General features: G+C 41.4%; 1 protein-coding gene across 11 annotated transcripts in view; it reads right to left on the reverse strand.

Annotated features, from left to right (window-relative positions):
* The window catches only part of LOC135091388 (kinase D-interacting substrate of 220 kDa B-like), a 145,369-nt gene that overhangs the window by 73,754 nt on the left and 54,115 nt on the right, over nucleotides 1-17,500 (reverse strand). The window lies entirely within an intron of this gene.

Raw genomic sequence — 17,500 nt, forward strand, 5'->3', positions numbered from 1 at the left:
ATTCTGACCCATAACATTTTCAAAAATTTCCCCTCTTGTCTCTCTCTCTCTCTCTCTCTCTCTCTCTCTCTCTCTCTCTCTCTCTCTCTCTCTCTCTCTCTCTCTCTCTCTCTCTCATACGTATCATTTGTGAGTGAGTGAGTGAGTGAGTGAGTGTGTTTAAACGTTATCATTAATTAATGTCATCATTTTTTTTATTCATCATTATCATCATTAACGTCATTTTTATATACAAAGACAGTTTTCATCATTATCATCATTTTTATCATCACTCTTGTTATTTTCTCCTTTGTTCTTATTTTGATCTTATTCTTGTTGTTATTCTTATCATCTCAGTGTTGTTTTGTTGCTTATCATCATCATCATCATCATCATCATCATCATCATCATCATCATTTATTACTGTCGTTCTTATCATAATTATTGAAAGATATGTGATGTTTCTAAGACTCATCACCATCACTCACCACTCATCACTATCACTCATCACTATCACACAGCTTCCTCACTTCATCACCGCAACCCACTCACCACACCACCACATCACTCACCACCACTCATCACTAAGTCATCACCATCACTATCATCACCATCAATAACAAAAATTGCACTCGTTCATAATTCAAAAAGTCGAATCACCACACAAATATATTCACCACCACCATCACCACCACCACCACCACAATCACCATCACCACAATCACCACCACACGTCCACCACCATCACAACACAGTCTACTTATGGCGACCAAACTAAAAGGGACATACCTCCTCTCTTCCTCCTCCTCCTCCTCCTCCTCCTCCTCCTCCTCCACGCCCCTTGGCCACGCCCCTCCAATGCCCTTCCCCGGCACCACCATCACCACCGCTACCACCACCACTACTACTACAACTACCACAATTTTTTTACTGCACCATTGCGGTCAGAAAGGTGCTGATTGTTTTTTTGTGGTGGTGGTGGTGGTGGTGGTGTTGGTGTTGGTGGTGGTGGTGGTGGTGACATGATGGAAAGGTGGTGCTTATGTATGTATTCCATCTCTCTCTCTCTCTCTCTCTCTCTCTCTCTCTCTCTCTCTCTCTCTCTCTCTCTCTCTCTCTCTCTCTCTCTCTCTGTATGTGTGTTTGTACCAAAAATACATACATACATACATACATACATACATACATACATGCATACGCACACAGCTCAGGAGGAGGAGGAGGAGGAGGAGGAGGAGGAGGAGGAGGAGGAGGAGGAGGAGGAGGAGGAGGAGGAGGAGGAGGAAGAGGAGAAGACAATTAATGAAGACGATGAGAGAGAGAGAGAGAGAGAGAGAGAGAGAGAGAGAGAGAGAGAGAGAGAGAGAGAGAGAGAGAGAGAGAGAGAGAGAGAGAGAGAGAGAGAGAGAGAGAGAGAGTGCGTTTTCCTATTCATCTTTTTAACACACACACACACACACACACACACACACACACACACACACACACACACACACACACACACACACACACACACACAGCCTTGAACCTAACACACACCATTAGAGCATTCCAACATTCGCCCTTTAAGAAAACAGGGAGAAAAAAAAAGGGACACAAAAGACGAAAGGATAAGAAGGAAAAGATAAACAACAGAAAGGGGGAATAAAAAGGAAAACAGAATAGAAACTGCAAGAAAAAGGAAAAGTGACGGAAAATAAAGAAGAAATGGAAAGCAATATGAAAGAATAACAAAAAACAAAGAAAATGGATAAATATGAGAAAAAAAAAGAAAATATAAGGAACAAATCACATGAAAACAAAAAAATAAATAAAAGGAAGAGAAAAAAACTAACTAAATAAAAAGAAAAATAATAATTAACAAAGAAAACCAATTAATTAATGCAGCATATGACTGTTTAAAAATTACACACACACACACACACACACACACACACACACACACACACACACACACACACACACACACACACGCACACACACTTTAGCCTTGAAAATCTGAAAGGGAGGTGGGGGGTTGGGGAGAGGAAAGGAAGGGAGGGTAAGGAAGGAGTATCTGGAAAGTAGAGAGGGAGGAGACGAACTGAGGGTGGTAGGAGGAGGGAGGGAGGAAGGGAGAGAAGGAGGAGGAGGGGGAGGAGGAGGAGGAGAGAAACTGGAGTAGAAACAGATGAAAGAGAGGAAGAGATGACAAAGGAGATGAGAATGATGGAGAGAGAGATGGGGAAGAGAAATATGAAGAAAGGAGGGGAGAGGGGGAGAGGGGAGGACGATGGGGAGAAATTAGGGTACTTGGGCGAAAAGTAATGGGTGTGGGAGATGGGGAGATGAGGAGGTGGGGAGGAAAATAATGGGGTTGAGGGGACGAGCAGCCATATTGTGAGGGGAGATGAATAGGAGGAGGAGGAGGAGGAGGAGGAGGAGGAGGAGGAGGAGGAGGAGGAGGAGGAGGAGGAGGAGGAGGAGGAGGAGAAGGAGAAGGAGAAGGAGAAGGAGAAGGAGAAGGAGGAGAAGGAGGGTAAGGTAGAAATGAGGAAGAGAAGGTTGATAAAACGAAGAGGAAAAGAAAAAGAGAGAAAAACAAAGAAACAAAGAAAGAAACAAAGAAAGGAAGGAAGGAAAAGACAATGAAGGAAGTGAAGGAGAAAATAATGAGAGAGGTGAAAGAAGGAGGAAGAGAGAGAGAGAGAGAGAGAGAGAGAGAGAGAGAGAGAGAGAGAGAGAGAGAGAGAGAGAGAGAGAGAGAGAGAGAGAGAGAGATAACGGAAGAAGGAAGAAGGAATAAGAAATGAGGATGGAGGAAGAAGAAGAAGCAAGAAAGAAAGAAGGAAGGAAAGAAGGAAGGAAGAGAAAATGGAGTGAACAAGAAGAGAAAGGAGATGAAGATGACGGAGATAAAGAGGAGAAGAGAAACAAAGAAGGAGATGAAGGGAAAAGGAGAAAAGAGGGCAGAGCGAAAGGGAAGGAGGAGGAGGAGGAGGAGGAGGAGGAGGAGGAGGAGGAGGAGGAGGAGGAGGAGAAACATTCACCCATTATCATTATCATCATCATTATTTATTCAGCGTGTGTGTGTGTATGTGTGTGTCTGTCCTTGAATTTTTCATCTGTTTATGCTCATCTGTAACAATATGTGTGTGTGTGTGTGTGTGTGTGTGTGTGTGTGTGTGTGTGTGTGTGTGTGTGTGTGTGTGTGTGTGTGTGTGTGTGTGTGTGTGTGTGTGTGTGTGTGTGTGTGTGCGTGAGTATGTATTACAAGTATCGCCTGTTGCTACTACACACACACACACACACACACACACACACACACACACACACACACACACACACACACACACACACACACATAACATCTTAATAACTCACTTTTAAACCTTAACGCTATTTTTACAACCAAGTGAAGGAGGAGGAGGAGGAGGAGGAGGAGGAGGAGGAGGAGGAGGAGGAGGAGGAGGAGGAGGAGGAGGAGGAATATTGGGACTGAAGTAAGAGGAAGGAGAAAAAAACTGCAAAAAGAAAGACAAAAGAAAGAAAAGAGGGAAGATTTGATGAAAACAAAAAAAAGGAGAAAGAGAGAGAGGAGAAAGAAAAAGCAAGAAGAACAAAGAAGGAAGAGAAAGAGATAAGAGAAACAATAAAATCAAACGAAAGGAAAAACAGGAAAAAAAAGGAGAAAAGGAGAAAGAAAATGAGACAAAGACGGAAGAGATAAGAAAAAACAAAAAAATACGAAAGAAAACGATAAACAATAAAGTAAGAAAAAATCAAGAAGAAAAATCATAAAAACTAATAAAAAAATAAAAATAAAAGAAGGAATAAGCAAAGGTGAGGAGGTGAAAGGTGGCAAGGGCGTGGAGGGAGAGGGGGGTAAAGCTTTTAATTACAGGAATACATAAGTCTTGTCAGGTAGGCAGGTAGGCGGTGGCGGGACTGTACCTGTAAATTCACCTGTATATGCTTGCCTCACCATCCCTGACACACACACACACACACACACACACACACACACACACACACACACACACACCAGTCTAGCCTTCATTTGTGGGTTTAATGGTTCTATCAATTTGCCCATTAAAATAAAGGACTTTTTTTTGTATCTTTATTTGCATATTTGAAATCATTAAGATGTTTGTTTGTCTGTCTGTCTGTTTGTCTGTCTTGAATAATTTTCCTTTTTTTTTCCTTTCTGTTTGTATGTTTGTGTGCATGTCCATCCAACTGTCCTTCCCCTATTGACCTGTTCCACCTCTCTCTCTCTCTCTCTCTCTCTCTCTCTCTCTCTCTCTCTCTCTCTCTCTCTCTCTCTCTCTAATGGGTGTATTTATTTATCCATTATTCATTTCCTATGTTTATTTATTTATTTTTTTATATATTAATATGTTTATTTGTTCACTATTCTTTTTTTTATATATAACTACTTTTGTCTCGTTTTCTGTGAAGTTTTAATGGGTCTGTTTCATAACTACTAATTTTTTTTGTTACTGTGCCTAAGGACTTTTTTTTCCCATTTTTTGTGACGGTAACTGCTGTGTTTCTTCGCCATTAACGTTTTCCTACACCTACATTTCACGTTTTCTATGGATGTGTTATGGGTCTCTTCTGTATGTAAATTTTCTATGGTGGACTTAAGTTATTGCTCTACTTACCCACCTATTAACATTCCTATTCCAATATTTAAGTCTATTTTTCTTTTAGTTTATTTTTCTTCTTTCACTCTACCTTACTTTTTTTTTTATATATATATCTATGTTTTAAGAATTTACTTTATTTTTTTCACTTTTTTTATCTATTCTACCTTTACTACTTAGTTTCTCTGCCTTTTTCTTCCACTTCCTTTTATCATAATATAACATTTTTTCTATCAATATTCTTACCTTTTTTTTTTATTTTACTTAGTCTTTCCTATTCTACTTACAGACTGTTGCTATGGTGTGTGTGTGTGTGTGTGTGTGTGTGTGTGTGTGTGTGTGTGTGTGTGTGTGTGTGTGTGTGTGTGTGTTCGTTCACCGGTACTCTGTCTACCTGCAGTTGATGAAGTGGGCAGGTGTGAATGGTGAATGTAAGACAGGTAAACTTATTCGCTCATTTATTCTCACTTGTACTAGATAACGACTCCTGTTTAATTACTACTGCTACTGCTACTCTCTCTCTCTCTCTCTCTCTCTCTCTCTCTCTCTCTCTCTCTCTCTCTCTCTCTCTCTCTCTCTCTCTCTCTATTGTTTTTTTTTCTTTTCCTCAAGGTTGCGACGCCGTAAAACACACACACACACACACACACACACACACACACACATTTAACGGGAATTTTTTGGTGTATAGGAAATGAGAAGGAGAGGTAGAGGGAGAGGGAGGGAGAGGCAAAAAAAAAAAAAAAAAAGAATAAAGAAAAGAGGACAAAAGAAAGGGAGAGGAAGTTGAACGGGGAGACAAAAAGGGCAATAAAGAAAACGAAACAACGTACTTATTTGTGAAAGAAAATGGGATCCCAGAATTTATTTTCGGGGAAACTGGAGTAAATAAAGAATATGTAAAAAAATATGTACATATAAGATCGTAAAAGAATATTCAGTATTTTTTTTTGTTATTTTTAATATATTTCTCATTTGTAAACCCACATTTCAACGATGACTAAAGAATAATGGAATTTTGCAACATTACTACAAAAAGTCACCTAATCTCAGCAATAAAGAATCCTAGGATGAATGAAGTTAAATGGACACTGCAGGATGAACAAGACTATTAAAGACACTCCAGGATGAACAAGATAATATGGACACTCCAGGTTGAAGAAGACTATTTTGGACAGTCCAGGATGAACAAGATAATACAAAACCATAGGATGAACATAGCTATATAGAACCCATGAATAAACAACACCATAAACAAACCCCAGGAAGAACAAGACCATGAAAAAACCCCAGAACGAACAAGGTAATACAAAAAACCCAGGATGAACATAGTCACACATACAGAACCTATGAACGAACAGGACCATAAACAAACCCTAGGACGAACAAAACCACAAACAAACCCTAGGACGAACAAGGCAATACAAAACCTAGGACGAACAAGGCTATATGGCCCCGCAGGATGAACGAGGCCACATGAACAAACTTGAGTGACAAATAAGAGAAAGAGTTAAGGCAGATTTATTGGTAAGCATCCGAAGGGCACGCTAATCATTGCAGGAAGGACACTACCTCATCCATACCAACACCCGCACTCACACGCCACGCACACACCTACACATACATATTAACAACACAACGCAACACCATGTACACCACGGTTATATAACACACTCCTAACACCCCCCACGCTCCTAGTACTCCTGTTATGGCGCTACTTAATGTATGTGACACCCAGGATGAACGAGGGTACCTGCATACTAATCACAGGATAAACGTCGCCCTATGGTGCTGTTTTCCAAGTAGCGAGCTGAGATTAACTTTGAGAATGTTGCGAAGCGGTTAAATGACTCTGCAATGTCTTTCTTTAACCTTCGTGGCACTGTGAAAGCTGTTTGCATGGAGACAGGAGGGAAGGCAGGGGAAATGGAAGGCAATTTTGTCTTTTTATGAGACTGAAATGTTGATGATAGCAAATAAAATAAATAAATAAAAATAAAGTAAAGTAAAATAAGTAAATAAATAGTCTAAAACAAAGTTATAGGCATTAAAGAAAATTTGTGTAGCAGTGAAAGGGTTAAAACGGTCGGTGAACTGTTAAAGGAGTACCGTTTGACTAGAATGATGAAAAAATGCCTCTATTTATTCGGGAGTGCTAGGGAACAGTACTTCATTCATTCACGAGCGCTGCGAAACTCCATTTTTAATCTATTCCATCTTTACTAGTTTCTCTGCCTTTTCTTCCACCTCCTTTTATCATAATATAACTTTTTTTTCGATCAATTATATTCTTCATTTCATTTAGGGAGTGCTGGTAAATAGTACATCTCATTTAGGGATGCGGGGAAAATAGTGAACTTCATTTAGGGGTGCTGAGAAACTTCACTTCATTTAAGGATGCTGAGAAATGCTGCTTAAATACCGGCAGAGTGTCAGTATCCATCAAAAAGGGGCATTAAAATATCAAAGGAATACTTCTGATTTGATTTTAAAGCATGCATGATAATGAAAAAAAAAAAAACCTCTAGATTGTGTTGCCTTCACCTCGAGTACTGGTGACCTTGCTGGCTTTACATAATGATCAACAAGAATGAGCAGGCTGCACCTCACTCCACGTCGTCCTTGTGGCAGTGCAGTGATAGAATGAACAAAGTGAAAGAAGCGACTTAAAGAAGGAAATGAATCTTTACTCCTGCAGCAGTGTGGCCTGTAGTGTGCGTGGTCAGGTATCACCCACAGGTAGCTAGAGGTGCTGGCCTGCTCACACCTGCCTACACGGGGCGCTTAGGTCAGGAAGGGTTAGGACACGCTGCCATAGAACGTACAGTGGTTGATGCCCAGGATGAACAACGCCTGGAGACAATTTATGACAGGATGAACGACGCCTGCATACAATTGTGGATAATCCTTCTGGCTCAGGTCTTCAGGGAGTGACACTCTTCACTGGGCCTTTCATACATATACCTTCTTGTAAGCCTCGGCCAGATCCCTTCTTACGTAAAGGAATATTCACAAGATCAAGTCTATAGTCAATTACTCCCAGGATGAACGACGCCTGTATCCAATTATTCACAAGGTAAACAGAGACTACAGCCAATTATTCCCCAGGATGAACGACGCCATGTGCATACTAACCACAGGATAAACACCGCCCTATGAACACACTAATCCCAGGACGAACAACACAGTACACACATTAAGCCCAGGACGAACAACACAGTACATACATTAATCCCAGGACGAACAGGAGCTTTACCCTTGCCATTCCCGGATCATCGCCCCCAGGGACACGTGTAGGTAATTCCACATGGCCTCCCCCTCCCCACGACCCACCCCGCCCAGCCCCGCCGCGCCGCACCCCCGCCCCGCCCTGGCGTGACATCCTACTGGCAGAGGCGCCCTTGGAAGGATCCTTGGGGCACGACGCTACTACTGCGACCTTGCCACGCCCTGACAATCACACACACACACACACACACACACACACACACACACAGTAAGGTCACTTTCATCTTCGTTTTATCATTATTATTTTTTTAGTTTCCTTTATTTCTCTTTGTTTGATTCAGATTATTTCCTTCTTTATTTTTTTTAATTAAGCGAAATTTTCCTTGGTAAGTATTATGTTTTGTTTTGTGTATGAAGTGAAGAAAAGTTGTTGTTTTGTATGTTTATATTCACTAATTCATGTCCGTTTTTATTTCCATTTATATAATAACTTAAGACTTTTTCATTTAATAATTTTTTGCACAATATTTCACACACACACACACACACACACACACACACACACACACACACACACACACACACACACACACGGCTTCGATCGATCAGCCTCAGACAGACAGACAGACAGACGGATAATCAAACAAACAAATCACGTCCGGCCTCACATATCGAGGCATTGCCAAAAACGGAAAGAAAAAAAAACAAGAAAAAAAAAACAAGGAAGAGTAATCATAAAAAAAACACCCTAAAAAAACACAAAATATTACCATTATATGAAAAAAAAGTGTTTGCTATGCTATACGACGGAAAAAAAAAAGATAAAAAGAAAAATAACAGCAATGCGGAAATAAAAAGAAAAAAGGAAAATAAAAAAAAGCGAATAAAAACACAATAAATAAATAAATAAAAGAAAAACACTGCACATAAACAAAACAAAACTACACGATCCTGAAATAAAAACATGCCGCTATTACACTTTTCGTTTTCTATTAATTAATCTTTTTTTTGTGCAGTCTACCTTAAAAAAGTCATCTACCTGCTACGTTTTCTATTTTTTTTCTCATTTTCTCTCACGATCTCTACCTCCTGCTGCCTCGCCTACTACGCCCTGCCGTGCCCTGCTGTGCGTGGCGCGTCTGCTGCTGCTGCTACTGAGGGGGTCTGCTGCTCTTACTTACTGTACTGGGGATTACTTAAAGAGCTAATTAGTCCGTCACCTGCTGCTGCCGACACTCACCTGTGGAGGGAGAGAGGGAGGTGAGTAACGGGGTGATGACAATAGTACTAGTAGTGATGATGATGATGATGATGGTGATGATGATGATGATGATGATGATGATGATGATGATGATGATGATGATGATGATAATAATATAATAATAATAATAATAATAATAATAATAATAATAATAATAATAATCGTGAGGAGGAGCAGGAGGAAGAAGAAGAAGAAGAAGAAGAAGAAGAAGAAGAAGAAGAAGAAGAAGAAGAAGAAGAAGAAGAAGAAGAAGAAGAAGAAGAAGAAGAAGAAGAAGAAGAAGAAGACGAGGAAGAAACACTCCCCAAGCCTCACATTACCATCCCCCTTTCCAACCCGCTCCCCTACCCCCTCCCCTACCTCCTCCCCATACCTGTGACACATAACATTTTCTCCTCCCCTCCCCTTCCCTCCCCTTCCCTCACCCCTACCACAATACATAACAGGCCTCTCCACCTCCCCTCCCTTCCCTTCCCTCCCTCCACTCATCACGCCCCCAAATGTCAAGGATTGGGAGAATGGGAGGGAAAGGGGAAGAGGGAGGGGAGGGGAGGGGAAGGGGAAGGGGAAAGGGGAGGGAAGGTGGAGGGGAGCAAGGTTCTTCCCTTTCTGGAATTCCCCCTTAAATGAGTTGGCGCTTCTCTCTCTCTCTCTCTCTCTCTCTCTCTCTCTCTCTCTCTCTCTCTCTCTCTCTCTCTCTCTCTCTCTGACTTTCAATGTAATATGATACGAAGTGATTTTCAGATTTTCAGTCTCTCTCTCTCTCTCTCTCTCTCTCTCTCTCTCTCTCTCTCTCTCTCTCTCTCTCTCTCTCTCTCTCTCTCTCTCTCTCTCTCTCTCTCTTACTCACCCTATAACAATCAATCCTCGGGCGAACACACACACACACACACACACACACACACACACACACACACACACACACACACACACACACACACACACACACACACACACACACACACATAAACCTGGTCGTAACTTTCACCAGGTGCCCAAATTGAGTAGTTGTCCAGGTGTGACCCGTAAGACGACCCGACCCCGCCCCGCACAGGTAACACCCCGTCCCCCCCTCCCAGCACACCTCAACACCTCCAAACACCACCACCAACACCTCGTCAACACCTTGCTTTGTGGTGAAATGAAAGTGTGATAGATGAGTGGATGAGGTGGATTAATACGAGAGGGGAGGGAGGGAGGGAGGGAGGGAGGGAGGGAGGGAGGGAGGGAAGGTAGGAAGAAAGGAATGGAAAGGCGAAAAGCGACAAAGAGAACAAGACAAAGAAAAAATAAAAAGAAAGAAAGAAGAAAAAAGGAAAAGAAAGGAAAATCAATAAAAAAATAGAAAAAGATAAATGAGAGAGAGAGAGAGAGAGAGAGAGAGAGAGAGAGAGAGAGAGAGAGAGAGAGAGAGAGAGAGAGAGAGAGAGAGAGAACACAAACACCCAGTGCCTTCAATCATATTCCTCTCAATTCCATAAACCTTAAAAAATCCTTAAAAATACCCAGGTAACTCCACACTTTCCCTTTATTGCGCACGTGCTTCCCTTAAACCACCACCACCACAAATCCAATGAAACTCGATCCCTTTAAATCCCCAAAGATAAACCCTTAACCCTTTAATCCTTCCTCTTTAGCCAACACGTGTCAAAAGTTCCCTAAATTCCCTTTTAAGTAATCTTCCCTAACTTAATTTATGTGAGGACCTTTAAGTCTGGCCAGGTGATTCATTGCATCCTTTAATCCTGTTTTTGTAAGGAATTTTTCTCTTTAATTTCACTTTAGTTCTTAGTTATCTTTTTATAAACTCCTTTAGTTTAAAATTATTTCTCTATTATTTTTTTTCTTTAAGTACAGAGAAGCTGGAGAAAGGATACCAAGATTTTGATAAAGACAGACGAGAGAGAGAGAGAGAGAGAGAGAGAGAGAGAGAGAGAGAGAGAGAGAGAGAGAGAGAGAGAGAGAGAGAGAGAGAGAGAGAGAGAGAGAGAGAGAGAAACCCATCTATACACACACACACACACACACACACACACACACACACACACACACACACACACACACACACACACACACACACTGTACCCAGGTTAATCCTACGATAACTTTCCACTTCATATCGCCCAGGTAAACCCACCCCCAATCAAGGCGTACAGGTGAGTCAGGCCAGCAGGTAGATTAGGACAGGTAAGAGGGGATCAGTGGCTCTCACAGGTAAACTGATACAAGGAGATACCTGGCCGGGATATAAAACACTGATTAAATTCACCTGTTTGCCACCTTGATTGTGTCACAGGTGAAATGGAGGATTAGTGATTTGTTGGGTAAGGTGGGGGTGTTTGTGGGGGTGGGGGTGGGGGGTAGCTGTTCTACGTATGAAAGGAGGAAAAAGTAGTAGTAGTAGTAGTAATAGTAGAACAACTGCAACAAGAACAACAACAACAACAACAACAACAACAACAACAACAACAACAACAACAACAACAACAACACACACACACACACACACACACACACACACACACGAACAACAAATAACAAAATAAACTACGAAAATTATACCCTAAAAATAAGTAAGAAGAAGAAGAAGAAGAAGAAGAAGAAGAAGAAGAAGAAGAAGAAGAAGAAGAAGAAGAAAAAGAAGAAGAAGAAGATGTTTGCTTAAAGGGGTTTAAAGGCTGAGGAAATGGGTGAGCGTCTGAAGCAGCGGAAGAAAGGAAATGAAGAAATGGGAAATCTTGGGGAACTTTGAGTTGAGTAAGACAAGAAGGAGGATGTGAAGTAAACTAGTACAGGTGAGATAAACTAATTAGTACAGGTGGAATGTGGAGGAGGAGGAGATGTAGGTGGTGGTGGTGGTGAAGAAAATTGAATGAAGTAATGATGTTTAATACTTATCCTTCATTTAAACCCTTATTCAATTCCGATGTCGTTCTGATTTCACTCCAGGTTCATTCATTACAAGACAATGAATGAATTTTGGGATGATTAATGAATGGACGAATAATCTTTAGCAATTAACATACTGCTATTACATCCCTATTTACTTAAAGGATGGAAAAAGAGAGAGAGGAAGAGGAAAATGTAAATTTAATTGTATCTTGGGAAATAAGGGAGATTTTAGGGCCAAGAGAAAAGAGGGAGAGTACTTAAGGAGATTTTAGGTGAAATAAAAAGGAGGAAGAGAACTTAAAGTATATTTTAGGATGAAAAAACAGAGATTATTTTAAGTGGCTCAAGTGACAAGAGAGAGAGAGAGAGAGAGAGAGAGAGAGAGAGAGAGAGAGAGAGAGAGAGAGAGAGAGAGAGAGAGAGAGAGAGAGAGAGAGAGAGAGAGAGAGAGAGAGAGAGAGAGTGAAAGGCGATAGAAGGGCGACAAAAGGGATTAGTTATTTCCAGATTGAGGTTAAGGAAAAGATTGTTAGGTTTGTTTCCCTGGTTCCCTGTCTGCCTGATTACTTCCCCCCCCCCCGCTGCTTGTTTGACCTCAATGAGAGAAATTCAACACTGAAGGTCATGCAAATCTGAGGCAGGTAAGAAAAGTAAACACACACACACACACACACACACACACACACACACACACACACACACACACACACACACACACACACACACACACACACACACACACACACACACACACACACACACACACACACGTAAATAAAAAGGAAAAAATGTGCAAATACATAACAGATTTGTGTTTTCTTCACTTTTTTATGAATAAACTGGAGGGGAAAGGAAGGAAAGAAGAAAGGAAGGAAGGAAGGAAGATAGAAATGATAGATGGATAGATACATTAAAAAAAAGAGAAATGAATAAATAGATAAAAAGTAGATAGACATAAAAAATAAACGTATAAACAGATACATAAGTAGATAAAGAGATACATACATACATACATACATACATAAATACGCATACAAACATACATATTTACATAATAAACAAACAGAAAGGCAGCGAGGGAGGAGGAGGGAGGGAGGGAGGGAGACAAGACAGGAGACGAGGGAGGGAAGGAGAAACGGGTTAGGAAGAAAAAAGAATTAAAGGAAGCAGAAGTGATAAAAAAAAGGAGAGAAAAAAATATCAGACTGGCGCAAGGTTACCAAGAAAAAAGAAAAAAAGAAAAAGAAAAGATTTAGGGAATGCAGGAAAGTGAAAGTAGATATTAATTGAGAGGTAGAGAGATTCATAGCACGAGTAAGGGAGAGAGGAAAAAAAGGCGGGAAGGAAAGGGAGGGGCGGAGGGAAGGAGAGGGAGAGATGCAGGTAGATGTAAGCTAGACAAAAAAAAGTGATGAGAGAGAGAGAGAGAGAGAGAGAGAGAGAGAGAGAGAGAGAGAGAGAGAGAGAGAGAGAGAGAGAGAGAGAGAGAGAGAGAGAGAGAGGAGGGGGTGTGACCAGTGGGTGGGTCAAGGGCGGCATGACCATCGGGAAAGTAGTTCCTTTGATCCGCAACAACAAAAACAACAACAACAACAAGAGGAGGAAGAGGACCACAAACGAACACAAATGAAGAACAAACAGCAATAGCAATGTTGACCTTCAGGAGATTATCTTTTCTAGAGGAGGAGGAGGAGGAGGAGGAGGAGGAGGAGGAGGAGGAGGAGGAGGAGGAGGAGGAGGAGGAGGAGGAGGAGGAGGAGGAGTGTTACATAGGAAGAACAAATACTAGAAGACCACACACATACAATGACAAATTTTCTTCTACGAGACAAGAGACACGAGGAGGAGGAGGAGGAGGAGGAGGAGGAGGAGGAGGAGGAGGAGGAGGAGGAGGAGGAGGAGGAGGAGGAGGAGGAGGACGAGGACGAGATGATTATAATGCTGCTGCTCCTCCTCCTCCTCCTCCTCCTCCTCCACACCCACGGAAGACAGACAGGGTCACTCTACCTTATCCACACCTTCAGCCACACCCATTAACCTACTTTGTCTTCCATCCACCTCCACCCACTCCACCTACACCCCCACCCACTCCACCTACACCCCACCTTGCCACCCCCACCAAGCCTTTTCACCGACCCTTTATTCCACTGCATAGCACTATTTCCATTCCTACCTTTCCAATTATTATTATTCTTCCATCTGCTCCACCTCATCCACCTCTCCTATAGTCTCCACATCCACCCAGTATCCACTTTTAAACGCTACATCCACTGCTACTTTCCTAATTGCATCTCTTCCACCTCTTCCATCTCTCCTAGTGTCCCAGTCCACCCTCATCCACTTCCACTAAAATCTACACTACTTTTCCACTTCTTTCCACATCTTTTACCAGCTCCACCTATTGCAACTCATCTCAATCTCCATACCTACCTCTCTTCCACCTCCACTAAGGACTACACCCAATCCACCTTCCAAATAACTCGTCCACATCCTCCATCCACACTCAAACGGTTCCATGCACCCTTCACATTCCACCCCTCTCTTCCACCTTTCCAATAATCACTCTTGTAACCTTCCACGCGTGAAAAAAGAGCAAGGGTTGACAAGGGTGTGGCGAGGGATACTTAAAGGGTCAGTCTCACACGTCCACCTCCACTTCTTCCACCTCCTCAATCTCCACTCACAAAAAAGCAAGTGTGGTGTAACTCTTGGGTATTACAGGAAGTGGGTGGTGAATGGTGGTGAGCAAAGACAGGATGAAGTAGGTTTATTATTATGTAATGTTACGATAAATTCTTTTTCTTCGTGGATCGAGAATCTTGAGAGTATCTTGAGAGTATCTTGAGAAATAGAGAGCTGCTTCATCCTGTGTTTTGTCGCCATCCCTATCCACACTCTTGTCTAGTCAATGTGTTTCTGAAAGAGTTCCATCTATAGAAATGCAGGTGTTTCATTGTGTTTTGTCGCCACCGCAGTCAACACACTTGTCTAATCATTGCATTTCTGAAAGAGTTCTATCATGAGAGTATCTATAGAAATGCAGATCCGTTTCCTGTGTTTTGTCGCCACCGCACTCCACACACTTGTCTAATCAATACATTTCTGAAAGTGTTGAAAGTTGACCAGAAAATAAAGTGACTGAAATGTTAATGTTTATAATTTATTTTCCCCAAAAAAAGTTTAGTCTTCATAATGGTCTGCCAAAGACGAACGTAATTGTGTTTAACTATTAGGATAATTCCCACAGAGAAAAAAAAATTAAGTAAATGTAGGAAATCTTGAGGTTACGATCAAGGAAAAAAAGCACAAAAGGAAAGAAGCATCAGGGTAATTCAGGATAATCATCCATACGCGGAAATGGTTCAAAGAATAACCTGAAGAGGAATAACTTAACAAGACAACTGATCGTAGAAAACGGAGTGGACTGGGGCAAGAAAGGCAGTCTCGGAACAAAGTAAATCAGCTCGGAGCAAGAAGGACATACAATCTCAGGGGAAATATTAGTTTTGGAGCAAGAAGAGCAAAATTCTGGAACAAAGCATATAAATTCGGAGCAAGAAGGGCACATTCTTAGGGGAAATAATGGATATGGGGCAAGAAGGGCACAGTCTCGGAACAAAGCACACCAATTCGGAGCAAGAAGGGCACAACCTAAGGGGGAAATACTAATTCGGGCCAAGGAAAGCACAACCTCGTAGAAAAAAATCTAATGGTTCGGGGCAAGAAGTGCACAGTCTTTAAAGGAAATAATGGAATAATGGCTCGAGGCAAGAAGGACACACTCAGAGGAAATCCCCGCGCCAGTCCCGCTCCTGAAGTTTAGTTTTTTGCCCATAACTGTTGATGGACCCGGCAAAGTTTAACTCTCAATTATTTCATGAGGTTGTCGACCACTAGTGTTGGAGGTGATCACAATGGAAAGGCGAGGCAGACAGAGAGACATGTGGACAGACAGACAGACAGGTAGGCAGACAGGCAGGCAGGAAAAAAAAATAGAAAAAAAGAAACGAATAAGAGGAAAGGAATGAACCGAAGGAAAGAAAAGATAAAGAAAGAAACAAGGAAAGAAAAAGGAGAAAAACACAATAGGAAAAGAAGGAAAGCTAAACAAAACGGTGAGAGAGAGAGAGAGAGAGAGAGAGAGAGAGAGAGAGAGAGAGAGAGAGAGAGAGAGAGAGAGAGAGAGAGAGAGAGAGAGAGAGAGTTTAAGTTCAGGAAACAATTCAAGACTCATAACAAGGAAGGAAAAACACGTGTAAGCAAATTACACACACACACACACACACACACACACACACACACACACACACACACACACACACACACACACACACACACACACACACACACACCCACGACATGACTTACACACGTACACGCACACACGTACACACACATTTTTCACACCTACATACATTAAAATCACACACAAGGATAAACCGTGACTCAAGCTTACACACACACACACACACACACACACACACACACACACACACACACACACACACACACACACACACACGTACTAAAGGTCAGGAACCGCCCTCTCACGACCCATAAATTGACCCCATAACGCCCTAACACAGGAAATCACACCAAGGTCATTAATCCGTGACCTTTGGCCTCCTTATGTGAGAGAGAGAGAGAGAGAGAGAGAGAGAGAGAGAGAGAGAGAGAGAGAGAGAGAGAGAGAGAGAGAGAGAGAGAGAGAGAGAGAGAGAGAGAGAGAGAGGGGTATCTTTAATTTGAATAGGGTACAACGAGGGTGACTTAAAGAAAATACTCAGGGTCATTAAGGTCAAGAAATAATGGATTCAAGTTTAATAATAATAATAATAATAATAATAATAATAATAATAATAATAATAATAATAATAATAATAATAATAAACACAGGAAGAAACTGGTTCCCAAATCGATTGGCGAATGAATGGAATTGACTTAGTAATCAGGCTGTTAGTGCTGAGTCATTAGGGAGCTTTAAAACACGGTTATAGATTTATGGGTGAGGATGATACGTGTAAATAGGCAGGCATGCTTTATACTGGGACTGCCACGTGTAGGCCTAATGGCTCCCTGCACCAGATACTAGTTTTTCTTATGTTGGCATGTTGTAATTGATTGCCAAAGAGTTAATAGGGATGTAATTAACAGTAGAGTAATGAGTAGTTAAAGGTGATTTTGAACGTTACTAATGCTATGGCTTATGAAGTCTCAATTATCATCTTAACGTTATTCATTTGTTTATTTCCCTTCTTCATTTGTTTATTTCCCTTCTTCATTTGTTTATTTCCCTTCTTCATTTGTTTATTTCCCTTCTTCAGTTGTTTATTTCCCTTCTTCAGTTGTTTATTTCCCTTCTTCATTTGTTTATTTCCCTTCTTCAGTTGTTTATTTCCCTTCTTCAGTTGTTTATTTCCCTTCTTCAGTTGTTTATTTTCCTACGTGCGTGTTATTTCTCGTACTCGCTAAAGAATGAAAGGGAATCGAATAGCAAAGAACGTTGACAACA

The sequence above is a fragment of the Scylla paramamosain genome, chromosome 37 (assembly GCF_035594125.1).
Source record: "Scylla paramamosain isolate STU-SP2022 chromosome 37, ASM3559412v1, whole genome shotgun sequence".
Lineage (NCBI taxonomy): Eukaryota > Metazoa > Arthropoda > Malacostraca > Decapoda > Portunidae > Scylla > Scylla paramamosain.